At 43.9% G+C, this 23,024-nt stretch overlaps 1 pseudogene; it reads right to left on the bottom strand.

Annotated features, from left to right (window-relative positions):
* Nucleotides 1-15,484: 15,484 nt before the first annotated feature.
* On the bottom strand, nucleotides 15,485-21,202 carry LOC115158125 (N-acetyllactosaminide beta-1,3-N-acetylglucosaminyltransferase 3 pseudogene; annotated as a pseudogene).
* Nucleotides 21,203-23,024: the final 1,822 nt, after the last annotated feature.

The raw sequence follows: 23,024 nt of genomic DNA, 5'->3' as shown, positions 1-23,024 counted from the left end.
GCACACACTTGACACATGACCAAATCTTTTACATTTATGACACTGAAGGGGCTTATGCACAAAATCATGAATCCTAACTTTATATGAGAAGGGAGAGACTCTTCATCAAAGAACAGTAGCATGGATGAAGTTAATATATTTTCTCCATCCACCATACAGGTCAATCAACGTGCACAAACCACTCCATCGGTGTCTTCAGTTATATCCTCTGCCTTTATTTCTTGCGCCACCCCAGAAATAATCCCCTTGATAGTTGCCCGGCTAAAATCTATACAGGAAAGCTTCCACTCCGATATATTTTTGAGTCTTAAAACACACTTCTTCTGCTCGGCAGACACACAACAAATCAAAATAAGATCACTTCTTGTGACTCTCACCGACTACACACTTTCCTCCAAAACACTCCAGATTTTCCTCGAGACGTTAAACGAATTTCCCATGAAGCATTGATCCAAAACCCTATTTTGCACCACAGCTTTCCTTCTCTTGTTTCCCCTTTTCTTCGCCACTGTAACCCACTCATTCTCACTTTCTGTACTATTAGCTTCACCCGTCTCACTGGCAGTTTCAAACAAAACCTCAGTTTCTGCCATCATCTCCACAATCAAATTCCTCAGCGATGATGTGCTGAACAAAATGGCTCGTTTCAGTGACGTTACAAACTAACCCAATCAATTTGACTGACATTTCTTTATTCAAACTTTGATCATGTCATTTCTGGCTATATATATTTAGTATTACACACACACACACACACACACACACACACACACACACACACACACACACACACACACACACACACACACACACACACACACACACACACACACACACACACACACACACACACACACACACACACACACACACACATATATTTTTTTAATACAGTATTGTTTTGTGTTCTAAGACTAGTTTTGACATTTTAAAACCTAAGGGACTTTTCCCACCAGTTTTCCACCAGCTTGATATGATCGGAATGAATCTCCTAAAAATAAATAACATTTATTGTCAACATACAAACAGGAACACTAGCCTACTCACTACACAGATATTTAGAAAATTAACATCATAGTGCCCTCCAAGCTCATCAGTAAGCTCAGGGCCCTGGGTCTGAACCCCTCCCTGTGCAACTGGGTCCTGGACTCCACAGGGGTGCGTGCTCAGCCCCCTCCTGTACTTCGTTCACCCATGACTGCGTGGCCTCGCATGTCTCCAACTCAATCATCAAGTTTGCTGACGACAAAACAGTGGTTGGCCTGATTATCAAAAACGACGAGGCAGCCTACAGGGAGGAGGTGAGAGCCTTGGAACAATAGTGCCAGGAAAGTAACCTCTCCCGCAACGTCAACAAAATGAAGAAGCTGATCGTGGACTACAGGAGACAGCAGAGAGAGCACACCCCCATCCACATCGCCGGGGCTGCAGTAAAGGCCTCAACTTCAAGTTCTTCAGGCCTGCACATCTCTGACGACCTGAAGTGGTCCCTTTACACAGACAGTGCAGTGAAGACGGCACAACAGTGACTAATTTTCAATAATTTTCAATTGATTGGACATGATTTGGAAACGCACAGTCCTGTCTATATAAGGTCCCACAGTTGACAGTGCATGTCAAAGAAAAAACCAAGCCATGAGGTCAAAGGAATTGTTCGTAGAGCGCTGAGACAGGATTGTGTCAAGGCACAGATCTGGGGAAGGGTACCAAAACATTTCTGCAGCATTGAAGGTCCCCAAGAACACAGTGGCCTCGGGGGAGAAGGGCCTTGATCAGGAAGGTGACCAAGAACCCGATGGTCACTCTGACAGAGCTCCAAAGTTCCTCTGTGGAGATGGGAGAATCTTCCAGGTGGACAACAATCTCGGCAGCACTCCACCAATCAGGCCTTTATGGTAGAGTAGCCAGTAAAAGGCACATGACAGCCCACTTGGAGTTTGCCAAAAGGCACCTAAAGGACTCTCAGACCATGAGAAACAAGATTCTCTGGTCTGGTGAAACCAAGATTGAACTCTTTGTCCTGAATGCCAAGAGTCACGTCTGGAGGAAACTGGCACCATCCCTACAGTGAAGCAGGGTGGTGGCAGCAGAATGCTGTGAGGATGTTTTTCAGCAGCAGGGACTGAGAGACTAGTCAGGATCGGGGGAAAGATGAACGGAACAAAGTACAGAGAGATCCTTGATGAAAACCTGCTCCAGAGCGAGCAGGACCTCAGACTGGGACAAAGTTTCACCTTCCAGCAGGACAACAACCCTAAGCACACAGCCAAGACAATGCATGAGTGGCCTTGAGTTGCCTTGAGCCTTGAGTTGCCCAGCAAGAGCCCGGACTTTAACTCGATCAAACATCTCTGGAGAGACCTGAAAATAGCTGTGCAGCGACGCTCCCCATCTAACCTGACAGAGCTTGAGAGGCTCTGCAGAGAAGAATGGGAAAAACTCCCCAAATACAGGTGTGCCAAGCTTGTAGCGCCATACCCAAGAAGACTCGAGGCTGTAATCACTGCCAAAGGTTGGAAAATTACATAGTTTGACTAACTATCCTGTGTTTTACTGCATTAAGAATAGTCTCTTGTTTTATGTTCATGTTTTTCTAACCTGATACAAACTTGTCTTTTGTGACTTAGTCATAAGACAGGGCGTATAGCTAAGATCCGTTTAGGTGAGACATGCTGTGGGTTTACTATCTGCTGGAAGTCAGCTGTGTGGAACCTTGCAGGAAGGAGCACATTATAGTGTGAACGGTGACAATACGCAGTTATGAGCCCTTGTGCTATCAACCTATCTTAATCTGCACAGACAAAGCCTTTTACACTATGCTTCCACACATTTGCTATACTGCCATGTAAACAAAATATGTTGTACTTTTTCTATAAAAGCAGAGACCTGACTATGTTTGATAAGCTTTCAGCTCTGGACCTGTCACGTCCTGGCCAGTATAAGGGTTAATTAGTATTGTAGTTTGGTCAGGACGTGGCAGAGGGTATTTGTTTTATGTGGTTCAGGGTGGTGTGTTTGTTAAAAGGGTGTTTGATTTAGTATTTCTGGGGTTTTGGTTTATGGTCTAGGTTTATGTATTTCTATGGGGAGTCTAGTGAGTGTATTTCTTTGGTTGATTAATTGGGGTTGGGACTCTCAATTGAAGGCAGGTGTTTTCTCTTTGCCTTTGATTGAGAGTCCCATATATTGGGGTGTGTTTGTGATTCGTGGGAGATTGTTCTGTGTGTAAGCCTTATGCTTTGCCAGACTGTTTTGTTGTTAGTGGTTTCGTTTTGTTGTTTTGGAATGTTCGTTTTGATTTAATAAATGTTCAACATGAACAACCGCATGCCTGCTGCGTTTTGGTCCTCCTTCACCGACGACAACCGTGACAGAATCTCCCACCAACACAGAACCAAGCAGCGGAAGAAGGCTGGCGAGGTAAGGGAGACCGAGAGGCACCCCCAATAATTTTTTAGGGGGGGGCACAAGGGGAGTTTTGCGGGGCAAGAATGGAGCCCCAGGCCAGCTCCCCGCACTAGCATGGAGGTGCGTGTTCACAATCTGGTACGCCCAGTACCAGCACCACGCACCAGGCTTCAGGTGCGTGAACCCAGCCTCGCCAGTCAACAGTCGCCAGAGCTGCCCGCCAGTCAACAGTCGTCAGAGCTGCCCGCCAGTCAACAGTCGTCAGAGCTGCCCGCCGGTCAACGTTCTTTAGAGCTGCCCGCCGGTCAACAGTCGTCAGAGCTGCCCGCCGGTCAACAGTCGTCAGAGCTGCCCGCCGGTCAACAGTCGCCAGAGAGGTCAGACTGCCCTGAACTGCCGGAGTGGCCAGACTGCCCTGAACTGCCGGAGTGGCCAGACTGCCCTGAACTGCCGGAGTGGCCAGACTGCCCCGAACTGCCGGAGTGGCCAGACTGCCCCGAACTGCCGGAGTGGCCAGACTGCCCCGAGCTGCCGGAGTGGCCAGACTGCCCCGAACTGCCGGAGTGGCCAGACTGCCCCGAGCTGCCGGAGTGGCCAGACTGCCCCGAGCTGCCGGAGTGGCCAGACTGCCCCGAGCTGCCGGAGTGGCCAGACTGCCCCGAGCTGCCGGAGTGGCCAGACTGCCCCGAGCTGCCGGAGTGGCCAGACTGCCCCGAGCTGCCGGAGTGGCCAGACTGCCCCGAGCTGCCGGAGTGGCCAGACTGCCCCGAGCTGCCGGAGTGGCCAGACTGCCCCGAGCTGCCGGAGTGGCCAGACTGCCCCGAGCTGCCGGACTGCCCCGACAGCCTGGAACGGCCAGAACCGGAGCCACCTCCAGAGATAGGTGGGTTGGGGAGGGGGGTGTAGCACAGTGCCGTCGTTGACGGCAGCCACCCTCCCTTCACTCCCTTTAGTAGTGGGGAATTTTTCTTTTGGTGTTGTTTGGGGTTATTTTTGTTAAGGTGCTTCCCTTGGACCGCCATGTAGTCTATGATTTTGTTTTGGTTCTCATTTTCCTAGATGACACACAGTACCTTTTCATCGAGGTCTATGTATGCTTTGGAATTTATTTTTTGGCTGTTTAAGGGGGGGGTACTGTCACGTCCTGGCCAGTATAAGGGTTAATTAGTATTGTAGTTTGGTCAGGACGTGGCAGAGGGTATTTGTTTTATGTGGTTCAGGGTGGTGTGTTTGTTAAAAGGGTGTTTGATTTAGTATTTCTGGGGTTTTGGTTTATGGTCTAGGTTTATGTATTTCTATGGGGAGTCTAGTGAGTGTATTTCTTTGGTTGATTAATTGGGGTTGGGACTCTCAATTGAAGGCAGGTGTTTTCACTTTGCCTTTGATTGAGAGTCCCATATATTGGGGTGTGTTTGTGTTTGTGATTCGTGGGAGATTGTTCTGTGTGTAAGCCTTATGCTTTGACAGACTGTTTTGTTGTTAGTGGTTTCGTTTTGTTGTTTTGGAATGTTCGTTTTGATTTAATAAATGTTCAACATGAACAACCGCATGCCTGCTGCGTTTTGGTCCTCCTTCACCGACGACAACCGTGACAGGACCACTCTTGGTAATGGTTGATTGCTTCAATTTTGCAAATCTTAAAGTTGTTTTGAAGAGTACATTCTCTCTCCTTTTAGTTAGAATTACCACCACAAGGTGCTTCAACAAAGCACTGAGTAAAGGGTCTGAATTTATCATGGCGCCGGAGAAGATGGCTGATGTTTTACGTGCTCCTAACTGAATTTGTTTTTGTTCGTTTTTTTGCGTTGTTTGTAACTTATTTTTTAACTTATTCTGTACATAATTTTGCTGCTACCGTCTCTTATGACTGGAAAGAACTTCTGGACATCAGAACAGAAATTACTCACCACAAACTGGCAGAAGCTTTTTTTCCCTTTAACGAGTCCGACGTGAAGGACATACTGCTTTCCCGGGAACAGGCCCAAATCCCTGTAATTTGGGTGAAGAGAAGACAGAGAAAAAGAGGAGGGAGGTTGGGCTGCCTTCTGAGAATTCGTAGGCCATTGAATAAACCACCACTGCCTTCCGTTCTACTAGCTAACAAGCAATCATTGGAAAATAAAATCAATGACCTACAAGGAAGATTAAACTACCAACGAGACATTAAAAACAGTAATATCTTATGCTTCATCGAGTCGTGGCTGAATAACGACCTTATCAACATACAACTGGGTGGTTATACACTGTATCGGCAGGACAGAACAACGGTGTCTGGTAAGACAAGGGGGAGGGGTGGACTATGTATATTTGTAAACATCAGCTGGTGCACGATATCTAAGGAAGTCTTGAGGTTTTGCTCGCCTGAGGTAGAGTATCTCATGATAAGCTATAGACCACACCGTCTACCTAGAGAGTTTTCATCTGTATTTTTTGTAGCTGTCTACATACCACCACAGACCGATGCTGGCACTAAGACCGCACTCAATGAGCTGTATTCCGCCATAAGCAAACAGGAAAACGCTCATCCAGAGGTGGAGCTCCTAGTGGCCGGGGACTTCAATGCAGGGAAACTTAAATCAGTTTTACCCCATTTCTATCAGCATGTTAAATGTGCAACCAGAGGGGAAAAAAACTCTAGTCCACCTTTATTCCACACACAGAGACGCGTACAAAGCTCTCCCTCGCCCTCCATTTGGCAAATCTGACCATAATTATATCCTCCTGATTCCTGCTTACAAGAAAAAACGAAAGCAGGAAGCACCAGTGACTCGGTCAATTAAAAAGTGGTTGGAGGAAGCAGATGCTAAGCTACAGGACTGTTTTGCTAGCACAGACTGGAATATGTTCCGGGATTCTTCCAATGGCATTGAGGAGTATACCACATCAGTCATTGGCTTCATCAATAAGTGCATCGATGACGTCGTCCCCACAGTGACTGTACGTACATACCCCAACCAGAAGCCATGGATTACAGGCAACATCCACACTGAGCTAAGGCTAGAGCTGCTGCTTTCAAGGAGCGGGACTCTAACCCGGAAGCTTACAAGAAATCCCGCTATGCCATCCGACGAACCAACAAACAGGCAAAGTGTCAATACAGGACTAAGATCGAATTGTACTACACCGGCTCTGACGCTCATCGGATGTGGCAGGGCTTGCAAACCATTACAGACTACAAAGGGAAGCACAGCCGAGAGCTGCCCAGTGACACAAGCCTACCAGATGAGCTAAACTACCTCTATGCTCGCTTCGAGGCAAATAACACTGAAACATGTATGAGAGCACCAGCTGTTCTGGATGACTGTGTGATCACGCTCTCCGCAGCTGATGCGAGTAAGGCCTTTCAACAGGTCAACATTCACAAGGCTGCAGGGCCAGACAGATTACCAGGACGTGTACTTCGAGCATGCGCTTGGCAACTGGCAAGTGTCTTAATTGACATTTTCAACCTCTCCCTGTCCGAGTGTGTAATACCAACATGTTTTAAGCAGACCAACATAGTCCCTGTGCCCAAGAACACTAAGGTAACCTGCCTAAATGACTACCAATCCGTAGCACTCACGTCTGTAGCCATGAAGTGATTTGAAAAACTGGTCATGGCTCACATCAACATCATTATCCCAGAAACCCTAGACCCACTCCAATTTGCATACCACCCTAACAGATCCACAGATGATGCAATCTCTATTGCACTCCACACTGCCCTTTCCCACCTGGACAAAAGGAACACCTATGTGAGAATGCTATTCATTGATTACAGCTCAGCGTTCAACACCATAGCTCATCAATAAGCTAAGGACCCTGGGACTAAACACCTCCCTCTGCAACTGGATACTGGACTTCCTGACTGGCCGCCCGCAGGTGGTAAGGGTAGGTAACAACACATCCGCCACGCTGATCCTCAACACAGAGGCCCCTCAGGGGTGTGTGTTCAGTCCCCTCCTGTACTCCATGTTCACTCATGACAGCACGGCCAGGCACGACGCCAACACCATCACTAAGTTTGCCGATGACACAACAATGGTAGACCTAATCACCGACAACAACGAGACAGCCTATAGGGAGGAGGTCAGAGACCTGGCTGTGGGGTGCCAGGACAACAACCTCTCCCCCAACGTGATCAAGACAAAGGAGATGATTGTGGACTACAGGACCGAGCACGCCCCCATTCTCATCGACGGGGCTGTAGTGGAGCAGGTTGAGAGCTTCAATTCCTTGGTGTCCACATCACCAACAAACTAACATGGTCCAAGCACACCAAGACAGTCGTGAAGAGGGCACAACAAAACCTTTTCCCCCTCAGGAGACTGAAGAGATTTGGCATGGGTCCTCAGATCTTCAAAAGGTTCTACAGCTGCACCATTGAGAGCATCCTGCCTGGTTGCATCACTGCCTGGTATTGTAAATACTCGGCCTCCGAACGCAAGGCACTACAGAGGGTAGTGCGTACGGCCCAGTACATCACTGAGGCCAAGCTTCCTGCCATCCAGGACCTCTGTACCAGGCGGTGTCAGAGGAAGGCCCTAAACATTGTCAAAGACTCCAGACACCCTAGTTATAGACTGTTCTCTCTGCTACCGCACGGCAAGCGGTACCGGAGCGCCAAGTCTAGGTCCAAGAGGCTTCTAAACAGCTTCTATCGCCAAACCATAAGACTCCTGAACATCTAATCAAATGGCTACCCAGACTAATTGCATTTAATTACTTGTTATTCTTATCTCTTACTTTTTTTTAGGGACATTTCTTATTCTTATTTGTATTTTTTAAACATTGTTGGTTAGGGGCTTGTAAGTATGCATTTCACTGTAAGGTCTATACCCGTTGTATTCACCGCATGTGACTAATACATTTAGATTTTTTTATTTGAATACTTACGTAAATGTGATATTTCAGTTATAGTTATTCTTTTTTTTTACCTCTTTTTGCTTTGTCATTATGGGATATTGTGTGTAGATTGATGAGGAAAAAAGCGATTTTAATCCATTTTAGAATAAGGCTGTAATGCACTGTACTTCCATTCATTTTTTAAACTCAGCCTAGTTTTGAGGCCCTAGAGCAAAACTGATGTTTTTGTGAGAGTCTCACCTTTGAACAGGGGTTTTATATTAGTGTGTAGCCCAAATTGTTCGGACACTACAGACAGAAGTTGGCAGATCGGTTCTACCAACTTCAGATGGGTACCAAGACGCTTGTGGGGGCAAAACGGCGAACACCATAGTAATAGTAATAATAGTTTGTAGACCAAACCGTTCGGAAGCTACAGACAATTTTGTGCGAACACCGATTTTCAGGATGTCTCATGGTCTGACAAATATCGCTCTAGCTCTCTCTAGTTTAAATTGACAGATTTTTATAGAGCTTTTTTCATTACAGTACCAGTTAAAAGTTTAGACCCACCTACTCATTCAAGGGTTTTTCTTTATTTTTACTATTTTCTACATTGTAGAATAATAGTGAAGACATCAAAACCATGAAATAACACATATGGAATCATGTAGTAACCAAAAAGGTGTTAAACAAATCTAAATATATTTTAGATTCTTCAAAGTAGCCACCATTTGCCTTGATGACAGCTGTGCACACTCTTGACTCCAATTAGAGGAGGGGTTGCCAGTAACACTTAGGCTTCTACTTCCAGCTTATACATACTATATATATATTTGACGGGCACAGTATATTTTACATGACTTATCTTTTGTTTGTTTTATTTAGTTATTAGAGAGGTGCACAGTTACACCGTCTGTACATTTTGAATAGCTGTTAGGGTTAAAGATCTTCAGGGCTATGTAATACTTGGCAGTGTATTTATTTATTCAAATCAAACTGGAATTCAACCCCAGTGTGGTGACACATCCCATTATCACCTGGTGTAGTAACTTTTCAATGTCACCAAACCAGGATGTGTGCTTAAGCCGACACATCTCACTTGACTTGAGTTTATTTTTACAGGGACAGTGCGCATTAATCAACGTTTCAGTCAAAGTGCCGGTTTTAGCCAGCCGGCTAATTTTCAACCTCAGTCCCTGGGCAAGTTATTAAAACAATAAAAATACAGACAATCATTGAGCAGTGAGCACATGTAGAGCAACATAGGCCAAGCAAGACATAGCATTTTCTTAGCACACAAAGCTGTAAAAATACCCACTTCTTTACAGGGTGGTAAATCGTGTAAGGGGAGTGCCAGCGAAGACCTTCGCAGCAGCAGAAACCTATGACTCATCAGGAATGACTTGATGGGCTGGGTACTTCTTATACTGGAAAATGCCAGTTCCTTGAATATGTCAACATTGCAGCTCCCGATGGAAGCAGACCCTTATGACGTCACCTACAGTGCATGCTGACTTAATTAATCCTTCAAGAAAACGTCCATTTCATCTAGCCAATGACGACATGCTCTGGTATTAAACCAAGAGACAAGTTATATTAAACCAATATTCAAAAGGACTTGCTAGAATTTCTTCATAAAACATCCTGGGAATAGGCTATAGAATTCAAATTTTTTATTTGGATCGATATCCTAGTAGTAAAGCAACACATTATCACAGCTTATTGTGAAATTACTTAGTTTTACTTTGTGCAACTGGCTCAGTGTGATTGTGGTTTTATTAAAACACGTGAACATTGCCTTTAAAAGGCTAATTGTTGACAGTAGACCTTCTTTGAATACTTATGTAAATAAGGTATTTCTGTTTTCTATTTTTAATATATTTGTATAAAAAAATATTCTAAAAACCTGTTTTCGCTTTGTCAGTGTGTGTAGATTGATGAGGAAAAAATGTAATTTAATCCATTTTAGAATAAGCATGCAACGTAACAAAATGTTGAAAAAGAGAAGGGGTGTGAATACTTTCCGAATGCACTGTATATCAAGTAAATTAAATAAAACGTGTTATTCAATACCAACTGCATAACAGACAAAGTACAAATGTAGGATCTTAATTTGATCACCCTGTTGCAGGAGAACTTTCCTGCAATGCAGGAAATAAAAAAATAAAGAGGTTTAAAAAGACTTCCCTTACGAAAAATGTAACTACCCCTACAAAAATGGCCATACCTCAATTACCTCGACACCGGTGCCCCCGCACATTGACTCTGTACCGGTAACCCCTGTATATAGGAAAACCAAAGTCCCAAAGGCTGGGCCTAATATAGTGTATAAGAGGTCATACAATACCTTTTGTAGTGGTTCATATGTTGATGATGTAAAGAATGTTTGCTGGTCTGTGGTGTGTAATTAGGATCAACCAGATGCTGGACATGACACATTTATGAAATTGCTTGTTCCAGTTAATAATAAGAAAGCACCCATTAAGAAAATGACTGTAGAAACTGTTAAATCTCCTTGGATTGATGAGGAATTGAAAAATTGTATGGTTGAGAGGGATGAGGCTAAAGGTATGGCAAATAAGTCTGGCTGCACAACTGATTGGCAAACGTACTAAAAATGAAGAAATCATGTGACTAAACTAAATAAAAATAAACTATACTATGAAACAAAGAAATTATATGATACTAAAAAGCTTTGGAGCACCTTAAATTACATTTTGGGGAAAAAAGCCAACTCGGCTCCTTCATTCATTGAATGAGATGACTCATTTATCACAAAGCCCACTGATATTACCAACTACTTCAATTACTTTTTCATTGGCAATATAAACAAACTTAGGATGACATGCCAGCCACAAACACTGACACTACACATCCAAGTATATCTGACCAAATTATGAAAGACAAGAATTGTGCTTTTGAATTATGTAAAGTCAATGTGGAAGAGGGGTCTGACAATCTGGATGGAAAATTAGATAATAGAGGATGATATTGCCACATCTTCAATTTAAGCCAACTAGAAAGTGTGTGCCCTCAGGCCTGGAGTGAAGCTAAAGTCATTCCACTACTAAAGAATAGTAAAGCCCCCCTTACTGGCTCAAATAGCCCGACCAATCAGCCTGTTACCAACAGTAAACTTCTGGAAAAAAATTGCGTTTGACCAGATACAGTGTTATTTCACAGTAAAACAAATTGACAGACTTTCAGCACGCTTATAGGGAAGGACACTCAACAAGCCCGGCACTTACACAAATGACTAATGATTGGCTGAGAGAAACTGATAAAATGATTGTGGGGGCTGTCATGTTAGACTTCAGTGCAGCTTTTGACATTATCGATCGTAGTCTGCTGCTGGAAAAACATGTGTAATGGCTTTACACCCCCTACTATATTGTGGATAAAGAGTTACCTGCCTAACAGAACAGAGGGTGTTCTTTAATGGAATCCTCTCCAACATAATCCAGGTTGAATCAGGAATTCCCAAGGGTAGTTGTTTAGGCCCCTTGCTTTTTTCAATCTTTACTTAACGACATGCTACTGGCTTTGAGTAAGGCCAGGGTGTGTATGTATGCGGAGGACTCAACACTACACGTCAGCTACTACAGCGACTGAAATGACTGCAACACTTATCAAATGTAACGGCTGTCGTCGAGAATAGAGGACCAAAACGCAGCAGGAATGGATGCTCATCTTGTTATTTATTTTAAATAAAGAGGACACCAAAATAACAAAACGAAGAACGCACGAACAACAAAACAGTCTTGTCATGCTCACACAGGCAAAACAAGAAACAATCTCCCACAACACCAAACCAAACAATTACCCAAATATATAGGACTCTCAGAGGCAACGAGAAAGCACCTGCCTCCAATTGAGAGTCCAACCCCCCATCAACCTAAACATAGAAATACAACAAACCAGAAATACAAAACATAGACCAAAACCCAGAAATAATAAATCAAACACCCTACTACATACACCACCACCCCGAAACACAAACAAAATACCCTCTGCCACGTCCTGACCAAACTACAATAGCAAATAATCCGTAAACTGGTCAGGACGTGACATTACCCCCCCCCCCCCCTAAAAGGTGCAAACCCCGGATACACCTTACAAAAAAAAAAACATAATCCCCAAAAACAAACAAAAATCCCCCTAAACTAAAGGGAGGGAAGGGAGGGTGGCTGCCGTCAACGACGGCACCTGTGCTACACCCCCCCTCCCCAACCCACCTAAACTGGAGGTGGTTCCGGCTCAGGCCTACTGCCCTCCAGACTGCAGACAGACTTGCTCAGTTCCGGGCCGTAGGCAGACTCCCATCGTTCCGGATCGTAGGCAGACCCATTCCGTACCAGATCGTAGGCAGACCCATTCCATGCTGTAAGCAGACTCATTTTGTACACAGTTAATCACATTTAGTTAGGGTCGCAGGCAGGCTCCCCCGGTTCCGGGTCGCAGGCAGGCTCCCCCGGTTCCGGACTAGACACTGGTGCCGGATCCTCTGGACTGAACACTGGTGCCGGATCCTCTGGACTGCACACTATTGCCGAACTCTCTCGAGGCTGGGTTGACGCACTGGAAGCCTGATGCGTGGTGCTGGTACTGGAGGTATCAGCCTGGGAACACGCACCTCAGGGCTAGTGCGGGGAGCGGGAACAGGCCGAGTCGGACTGGGTTGACGCACTGGAAGCCTGATGCGTGGTGCTGGTACTGGAGGTATCAGCCTGGAAACACACACCTCAAGGCTAGTGCAGGGAGCGGGAACAGGACGAGTCGGACTGGGCTGACGCACTGGACCGTAGAGGCATACTGGCGGTCTCGAGCGCAGAACTGGCATCGCTCTTACTTGCTGGATGCCCACCTCCCCCTGGCAAATGCGGGGTGCTGGTACTGCGCGTACCGGCCTAAAAATACTTGGCCTCGCCACAGTACCCATTACCCCGAAGCACGGGACCTATCCAGTCACTGGTTGCCCAAAAAAGGTACGGGGATTTGGCCTGGGGCTCACTCCTCGCCCAGCCAAACTACCCGTGTGCCCCCCCCCCAAAAAAAAAATCTTGGGGCTGCCTCTTGGGCTCCCTTAAATCCTCCACAGCCCTGGAAATGCCTATCCTCAACTCTGCCCATGTGTCCTTTTCCCGACAGTCCATATCATATTCCCATCGCTCCCTTCTCCGCTGCTTGGTCCTTTTGTGGTGGGAGATTCTGTAACGGCTGTCGTCGGGAATAGAGGACCAAAACGCAGCAGGAATGTGGATGCTCATCTTGTTATTTATTTTAAATAAAGAGAACACCAAAATAACAAAACGAAGACCGCACGAACAACAAAACAGTCTTGTCATGCTCACACAGGCAAAACAAGAAACAATCTCCCACAACACCAAACCAAACAATTACCCAAATATATAGGACTGTCAATCAGAGGCAACGAGAAAGCACCTGCCTCCAATTGAGAGTCCAACCCCCCATCAACCTAAACATAGAAATACAACAAACCAGAAAGAACATAGAAATACAAAACATAGAACATAGACCAAAACCCGGAAATAATAAATCAAACACCCTACTACATACACCACCACCCCTAAACACATAAACAGAATACCCTCTGCCACGTCCTGACCAAACTACAATAGCAAATAATCCCTAAACTGGTCAGGACGTGACAACAAAGAGCTGCAGTTAGTTTCAGAATGGGTAGCAAGGAATAAGTTAGTCCTAAATATTTCCAAAACTAAAAGCATTGTATTTGAGACAAATCATCTACTAAACCCTAAACCTCAACTACATCTCATAATGATTAATGTGGAAATTGAGCAAGTTCAGGTGACTAAACTGCTTGGAGTAACCCTGGAATGTAAACTGTCATGGTCAAAACATATTGACACAACAGTAGCTATGATGGGGAGAAGTCTGTCCATAATAAAGCGCTGCTCTACCTTCTTAACAGCACTATCAACAAGGCAGGTCCTACAGGCCCTAGTGTTGTCGCACCTGGACTACTGTTCAGTCGTGTGGTCAGGTGCCACAAAGAGGGACTTGGGAAAATTGCAGTTTTCGGCTGGCCCTTAAAAGTAAACGGAGAGCTAACATTAATGACATGCATGTCAATCTCTCATGGCTCAAAGTGGAAGAGAGATTGACTTCCTCATTACATGTGGCTCAGTTGGTAGAGCATGGTGTTTGCAACGTCAGCATGGTGTCTGCAACGCCAGGGTTGTGGGTTTGCTTCCCACGGGGCGCCAGTGCAAAAACAAAAAAATGCATGAAATGAAATGTATGTATTCACTACTGTAAGTCGCTCTGGATAAGAGCGTCTGCTAAATGACTATAAATGTAAACATGTTTTTGTAAGAGGTGTTGAAAAGCTGAAGATACCAAGCTGTCTGTTTTAAAATACTAGCACACAGCTCAAACACCCATACATACCCCACAAGACATGCCACCAGAGGTCTCTTCACAGTCCCCAAGTCCAGAACAGACTATGGGAGGCACACAGTACTACATAGAGCCATGACTACATGGAACTCTATTCCACATCAGGTAACTGATGCAAGCAATAGAATCAGATTTAAAAAGCAGGTAAAAATACACCTTATGGAACAGTGGGGACTGTGAAGCAACACAAACATAGGCACAGACACATGCATACACACACATGATAACATACGCACTATACACACACGTACACATGAATTTTGCATTGTAGATATGTGGTAGTGGAGTATGGGCCTGCTGCCAAGGCAGCAGCTAATGGGGATCCATAATAAATACAAATACTAAAATGTATACCTGGTGCTAACATGCATCCTTTGTCCTGATCTTGTCCATATTCTGACTGTAGATGATTAAAATGGCATTGTGATCTGATTGTGATTTGATCTCCCTGACCCAGGGGTGGACTGCCCTGGTATTTCTAACACACCTGCCCATTTTTTTTCGAGGCCCCCATTATTAGCCAAATAATGACACTTTTGCAACAAAAAAAACAAAACTGTGTGGCCATGGAAAATCAGCTAATTGTATCACAAGTAGCGTTGCAAAATTGTTTAAACTATGATGCATTAATTGAATACCTGTTTCTAATGTTAATTTGTATATGTCCCTAATCCGTTAAAATAAACCAATTAGAAAATGAACAAAGGCAAAATATTAAAGTTAGATACATGTTCAGTCGTAACTCACTGGCATTGAATAATTATCGTCCTTTCAAAACAGCATCAATGATGAGATGGAATGATTGTGCTACTGTTCCTTCCTTCTTTTAATCACTGATCTGATTCTGACATGGTCAGATTGAGATAGCAATGAAGTGGAAACCTGGAACCCCCCCCAAAATTCCTTTATAATAAAGCATTGCATGCATCTATTATTTGCGGGTCCGGGAAAGAATAGGCCTTTATATAAAATTATTTCATACAATTGTACATAGTTTTACATGACTGGAGACATCATACAACTTTTTTTAATACCACACAAATGACCGAAATGACAATTAAAAGTGTGTGCGTGATTAAAGACAAATAAATCACACATGCAATTTGCAACAACACTGTGTGAGAGTTCAGCGGCCAGCCAGATGAAGACGAAACGACAGCACCCTCCTCAGGGGATAGGTACTCAGTGTGAAGCCAATTAGTACACAGCTGGGCCCACTACTTGTTTTGTGTCTTCCTCTATATAGGTGTGCCAGGAGAGGAGCTGGGGGAGGATTGGGAGTAGAGACGGGGACCTGTGAGGACGTCGGTTTTTCCTACCTCGGAGAAAGCTTCTGTGACTGGGCACCTTGTCTCTCTGTTAACCTAGGCAGGTTTTAGGTAGAGAGAAGTGTTCCTCCTGTAACTGTTATGTGTAGATGATCGTCTAAGACAGGAGTAGCTGTTTATTGTTTTGCTTTCCCTTTTTGGCCACAGCCTTTAGGTCAACAGCTTAGTTCATGTTTTGTTACGCTGGTGTTTCAGCGTTGGACGTCCCCTGTACTGGAGTTATCTTGTCGGGGCGAAAGAAGACCTGTTTAGTAAATGATACAAAAGAAAAGGAACCCACAACCACTGCCTCTGGTCTGTTCATTTGATGTCTCCCACCTGTGTTAGGGCGCTTCGGACAAACTGATCTGTTCACAATTGTTATACAAATGGATAAAAAAATTATATTCTATAAACATGCAGTCAGCATTAGATTCACAGAAAGACACACAGGTGTTCATCCTCTGATTATTGATTTAAAAAGATAACATTTACAAAGGACATATTGTTATTTTGCAGTGAACCACAACAGTTTCCTATAAATCAATGTCTTGTCAATCATTTACATGAATAACAGTGCCAGCTGTCAAATTCCACAGTAACCTGGCATACGCCAATAGATCTGGCATTGTTTAAACATCTGCAGGAATACAGCAGGAATAAATCCTGCTTTGAGAGAGCACACCTCAGTAATTGCTTGGCAAAAAAAGATTGTAAAAAGAAACCTGAGCAGGCAACTGATTTCAAGGGTTACAGTGAACCTTGCAAATTCCCACATTTCAAGTTAGGTTCATGTATTCCATGCCACATAATATATATCTGATGGGGTAGAAATCTGTGTACTAGAATTATTTCCCTGTAATAACAAGGGTCGTAAGCGTCCACTTTTTGGGAGGGGACTTGCAGTCCAGCAGTCCTGATACCAAAATGGGACTCTGGCCTAAGACCGGCCTTTTCCAGACACATTCCCATGTAGACGTCGTCAATTGGCAAAATGGGAATGGTATGGGACATTTTGTAAATTACCATAGCTGTGTATCCAGAGAGCAGGAAGCCCCCTCCACCACAATAAGGGGGATATGAGTCTGACTCTTGAACCTGGACTGGGACATAGTATTTGCTCCCTGACTCTCTAATGGGTCCGACATAGCGGATTAGATCGCCCGCAAAAAGGTGCATGTCACCATCATTGTTTTTCTGGCTCTGAAGGAAGTCCACCATGTTATCTGTGTTGGCGAAGATATCATCGTCACCGTTGAAGAGAAATCTGGCCTGGCGGCAGTTCTTGTCCATCCACTCTAAGAACACAATCTGCTTCAGGGTGAGGTTGAAAAAGGAGTCGTTGAAGTCCCACTGCAAGATGTCATTATGCTCACGGTTCTCCAGTCGTAAAAGCTTGTTCAGCGTGCGCTTCTCAAAGCCTGTGCCTTTGGTGCCAGAGAGAAAAATCCTGCGGATCCACACTTCGTTTTGCAGTCTCTCCTTGGCCCAGGTTTTCCGTAGTACTTCACGGCGGTCGTAATTCACAGGTGAGCTTTTTATGACAAGCAGAAGGAAGACATCAGCAGACTTGTGAGGGCCTCCACATTTATCAGGTACGTCCAGCAGCATTGGGAAGTGGCGGCAGTGACGATAGAAGAGGAAGTTTTGGATGTGACCAGGCAGAGAGGAAAACCCTGACACATTGGCGGCAGACTCATTCCGTTCACAACGGCCCCAGGTGAAAACGCCTGCGCTCTCACTGGTTGGTTTCTGAGGTCTGTTTTGGTAGGTTGATTCCATTCTGTTTATCTGGACATGGTTTGAGGGTTCATCAGGAGGGGAAAAAATGATGACCAAGCACAGAATGCCTATAACAAGTAAAGCTGTCACCTCAAGCAAACGAGAAGACCTTCTCATCCTTGTTGCTCTGTAATGAGAAAAAACAAGACTTACTTTTAAAATGGGCCACAAATACATCTGTGTTTCCTGTCCCCGTACAAAGAACAACTATTTTAGATGACACAGTCTTAAGCTCTGATTGGTTGACATACTATAAATTGAGAAATTTGGTGACTGAATTTAACAAAAAGAAGAAATTATATTATGAAACCAAGTTAAATGACATTGGAAAAATGCTTTGGAGTACCATAAACGATATCATGGGCAGAAAACCCAATTAATCGCCATCGTTCATTGACGTTTAATAATTTCAATTACTATTTCACTAGTAAAGTGAAAAAACTTAGTTGCTGTTCTATGCCCAAAATATGTCTGCAGAATTTTTTTAAATAACATGCTTCTTACAGTATGACAAACATAAGATGACTGGGACAGTCATTACTGAGGAAAATAGTATTCAATTTGAAATAAAGAAATTGTAACGCGAATGGATAGAAAATTCTATTCTATAAACATGCAGTCAGCATTAGATTCACAGAAAGACACACAGGTGTTCATCCTCTGATTATGAATTTAAAATAGGGAACATTTTCAAGAAAACATTTTAGAAAGATCAAACAGAGAGTGCCGAAAGACAAAGAATACCCTGTCTAACAGTTATTTTGCAGTGAACCACAACAGTTTCCTATCTGAGCTTAGCGGGTGGTGGGGTCTTCCTGAGGCACTGTGGTTTACACTAGATCAAGTGTTCAGATAAAAGGTCAAAAACAGCAGAAAGGCAGTGTAAAGAAAGAGAGAATCAATGGCTAAACAAAATTGACATTCATTTCCCTTTTAAAGTATAAGAAATAAAAGTGATGCATAGTGACAGGTATACAACGTCTACTCATTTTTGGGGGGGAAATTATAAATCAATAATCAACTATCTATCTCTATGATGTAGAAGAGTATCATTGATTCCAATCATTTCAACCTTTGGACAATTACGTCCTTCAGGGGTTAGGCAGGGGTGTGACAATAATGAAATTCCAACTCAAATGAGATCAAGTATTAGGTAGTTCTTGGCATATGCATTCAATTTCCTCAATTGCATCATGGGACTGCAGTAATGGAAATGCAAGGGTGGCAACTGATCCAATGTTGTCATGTCTGGTGAAAATAAGTGGAACAAGCCAACAGTTCTGGACATTCATCAAGGCATGTTTTGCAAAGTGGATGAGCAATTTCTCAAACAACTGGAAAAACCAGCAAGAAAAATAGATAACCTTTACTTAACAATGCGAATGCCATACAACAATTTCAGAAATGTGCTTATAGTTGGGTGTTTATTTGCGTAACAAGGCTTTCTTCCCGTTTGAGGCTAGAAAGCAGCTTGTTCAAGACACTTTTCTTTCTGTAATTGATTATGGCGACTTATTGTATATGCATGCAGCCTCTTCTGTGTTAAAGAGACTGTTTAACATGCATCTCCGCGTTTTTTAAATAAATTCTCAACCACCTTTGCGCCTTGTATCAAATGGTGGTTCATCTCATAGAGATCAATAGAGGACTCATCTTTATATCTGTGCTATTATAGTGTGACAGCATGGGTAGCGCCATTGAGGCTACAACCTATAAGAATCCCTACCCAGTTGACTATATTGACTACTTTAAAATGGCGGAAGCATGGTTTGAAGCCCTCAATGGCGCTGCTCATGCTGTCACACTATAATAGCGTTCTATCATTCTCTATGGTTCCTCTACAAAGCCCTTCTGGGTAAACTAAACTCCCCCTCTACCTTGGTAGCCTGCTCTCCTTCACCACTAGCAGTTACTAGATGCGGTCTACTAGGTGGTTGCTACATAAAGTCCCCAGGGCCGTTACCAAGTGAGGAAAGACTGCCTTTTCCTATTGTTAACTGGCAATAGCCAACACTCGCATAGCTGACGTTTTGGTGGTGTCGGAGGTGTGTGTAACCTAACTGTGTTGGAGCTGTCAAATCGATGAGCAGCTGCTCTTTATCATTGCCACAAAAAACCACACGCGTCCCACTCACGTTAGAAGTTTAGAAAGAGAAAGTGTAGGCTATAAATAATGACGGTCAAATTGAAAATTATTAAACAAAATAATTTGGATTTCTACCAGCCTAATCAAGGTGTAGATTACATTATATCTCACATTCAAGTGTTTAAACTTGTAAACAAGGTTGAATGGGATTTCTCTTAATTTGACAGCACGCAGCCAAAGGCAATGTCCGCTTTAGGTATAGACCTAATGCCAGGAGCCGCTTGTGGATTTGACAGCTCTAACGCAGTTCAACCTTAGGCACTGTCAAAACAACCGAGATTCCCTAAAAACATGCCACTTCGATACAGCGACAACTTTTTTTCTGGTTAATAATGGGGGCCTCAAGAAAAGAAATGGGCCGGTGTGTTAGAAATGCCAGAGCTGATTTCTGGTCCCAGTCCGCCCCTGTTGAAAGCCCTATGTCCACACACCCACTGTTCAAGTGTTTGTATAATTAAAATTAGAAATACATATTAAACTACTAACCAATGTGATTGTGACAGTGTTGTAGTGTAGGTGAATTTCTTTAATGTATTGACAATAAGAGGAAAGGGGTGTCCCCTAGTCAATCGTGTGCAATTTGAAACCGCCTGCCCGTTTTAAAACCAGCACCACACACTGTGGTAATTGGCTATTATTCTTTTTTTTTATCCAACTGCGAATTTATAGGCTAACAATTTCTTATAATAACCACATTTGCCTCTGTCGCAGAAATTAAGCAAATATCCTCTATACTAGTAGGTATTTCACTGTAAAGCTTAGCCTACAATTGACAGTGGCTCATGTCTATAGTTCCTAAACTTCTCTCTGGGTAGCTTAGCCTACGGATCTGCACGTCTTTATTCTAATTGTATTGGAATGTCCAAAAGCAGTTTATTTGTTTGTTCGTATGAATACAATTGATCTGTCATTACTTTTTAGTGATTATATTCGTATAAGTTATGCCAACAAACAAACCAATATAGTAGCCTATATTTATTTGTAGTATGATGAAATTATACAACTAATTCATTGCCATAGAAAATCATATCTGCATATTTACAATGCACTTGTTTCTTACCTTACCCTTCCGACAGAACGTCTGGTGCTGACTTTGCTCACTCTGAAAATTATAAATACACTTACTCCTTAGCGCTGGGCGTTATTCACCAGGGGCAACATTCAGTACGAACACATTCTAGAACGTTGCAGATAGAAATACCACAAACAGAGCCGATGTGATGACTTATTCTGCATGTCAGTGACGTATGTTGTTCTATATAGCGTTCCAAAACGTTGCATCCTTCTGAACACGAACCTATTACGTTTAATGTTCCTGAATATGCGCCTTGCGTCACCCCAACCCTTCCACGAATCACAGGCTAAGATAAATGTAATGTATTCACTAAAAGGGCAATATGCAGTGGTACTTTTTTTTTTTACTTTTAAATTAATGATACTGTATCACAAGAGGTTGGTGGGAACTTAATTGGGGAGGATAGGCTCGTGGTAATGGCTGGAGTGGAATTGTGGAATGGTAGCAAATACATCAAACACATGGTTTCCAAGTGTTTGATGCCATTCCATTTGCTCTGTTCCACCCATTATTAAGAGCCATCTTCCACTCATCAGCCTCCACTGTACTGTATATACTCATTGATTGGTTGCAACCTGGTCTCAGAGCATTTAGTATTATTATTTTCGGGAATCCGAGACACACCATTTAGTATGATATGTCACGTTATGTTAGGTTACATTACATTAGGCTTCCAATTTAATAGCGGTCGTACAATATAGTACGAATTGTGGGACGTATAGTATCCTACGTCTTGATTGTACATTTGCACCAGTATGCTTTGACCTGTTTGGTATGATAAATTACCTTACCTTAGGTTACATTACATAGGCTACCAATGGAATAGCGGTCCTAAACTCAGCAAAAAAAAGAAACGTCCCTTTTTCAGGACCTTGTCTTTCAAAGATAATTCGTAAAAATCCAAATAACTTCACAGATCTGCATTGTAAAGGGTTTAAACACTGTTTCCCATGCTTGTTCAATGAACCATAAACAATTAATGAACATGCCCTTGTGGAACGGTCGTTAAGACACTAACAGCTTACAGACGGTAGGCAATTAAGGTCCCAGTTATGAAAACTTAGGACACTAAAGAGGCCTTTCTACTGACTCTGAAAAACACCAAAAGAAAGATGCCCAGGGCCCTGCTCATCTGTGTGAACGTGCCTTAGGCATGCTGCAAGGAGGTTTGAGGACTGCAGATGTGGCCAGGGCAATAAATTGCAATGTCCGTACTGTGAGACGCCTAAGACAGCGCTACAGGGAGACAGGATGGACAGCTGATTGTCCTCGCAGTGGCAGACCACGTGTAACAACACCTGCACAGGATCGGTACATCATAACATCACACCTGCGGGACAGGTACAGGATGGCAACAACTGCCCGAGTTACACCAGGAATGCACAATCCCTCCATCAGTGCTCAGACTGTCTGCAATAGGCTGAGAGAGGCTGGACTGAGGCCTTGTAGGCCTGTTGTAATACAGGTCCTCACCAGACATCACCGGCAACAACGTCACCTATTGGCACAACCCACCGTTGCTGGACCAGACAGGACTGGTAAAAAGTGCTCTTCACTGATGTGATTCGGATTCGCGTTTATCGTCAAAGAAATGCGCGTTACACCAAGGCCTGTACTCTGGAGCAGGATCGATTTGGAGGTGGAGGGTCCGTCATGGTCTGGGGCGGTGTGTCACAGCATCATCGGACTGAGCTTGTTGTCATTGCAGGTACTCATAATGGCCGGATGTGGTACTAAATGCGGTCTTCCACTCATCTCCCGCACAGATACGCACCAAGTTATACGCGCTCCGGAGATCCAATTTTGTGAAGAAGCGTGCTCCGTGGAATGACTCCGTCGCCGTAGCAACGAGAGGTAGCGGGTAACTGTACCCCACCGTGATCGAATTTAGACCTCTATAGTCAATGCACGGACGCAACCCTCCTCCTTTCTTCTTCACAAAAAATAAAGTCGCGGAGGCGGGGGACATGGAGGGCCGAATGTACCCCTGCCTCAGAGATTCGGAGACATATGTTTCCATAGCCACCGTCTCCTCCTG

Source organism: Salmo trutta, chromosome 22, assembly GCF_901001165.1.
Source record: "Salmo trutta chromosome 22, fSalTru1.1, whole genome shotgun sequence".
Lineage (NCBI taxonomy): Eukaryota > Metazoa > Chordata > Actinopteri > Salmoniformes > Salmonidae > Salmo > Salmo trutta.
This window is presented reverse-complemented; position numbering and strand designations above follow the sequence as displayed.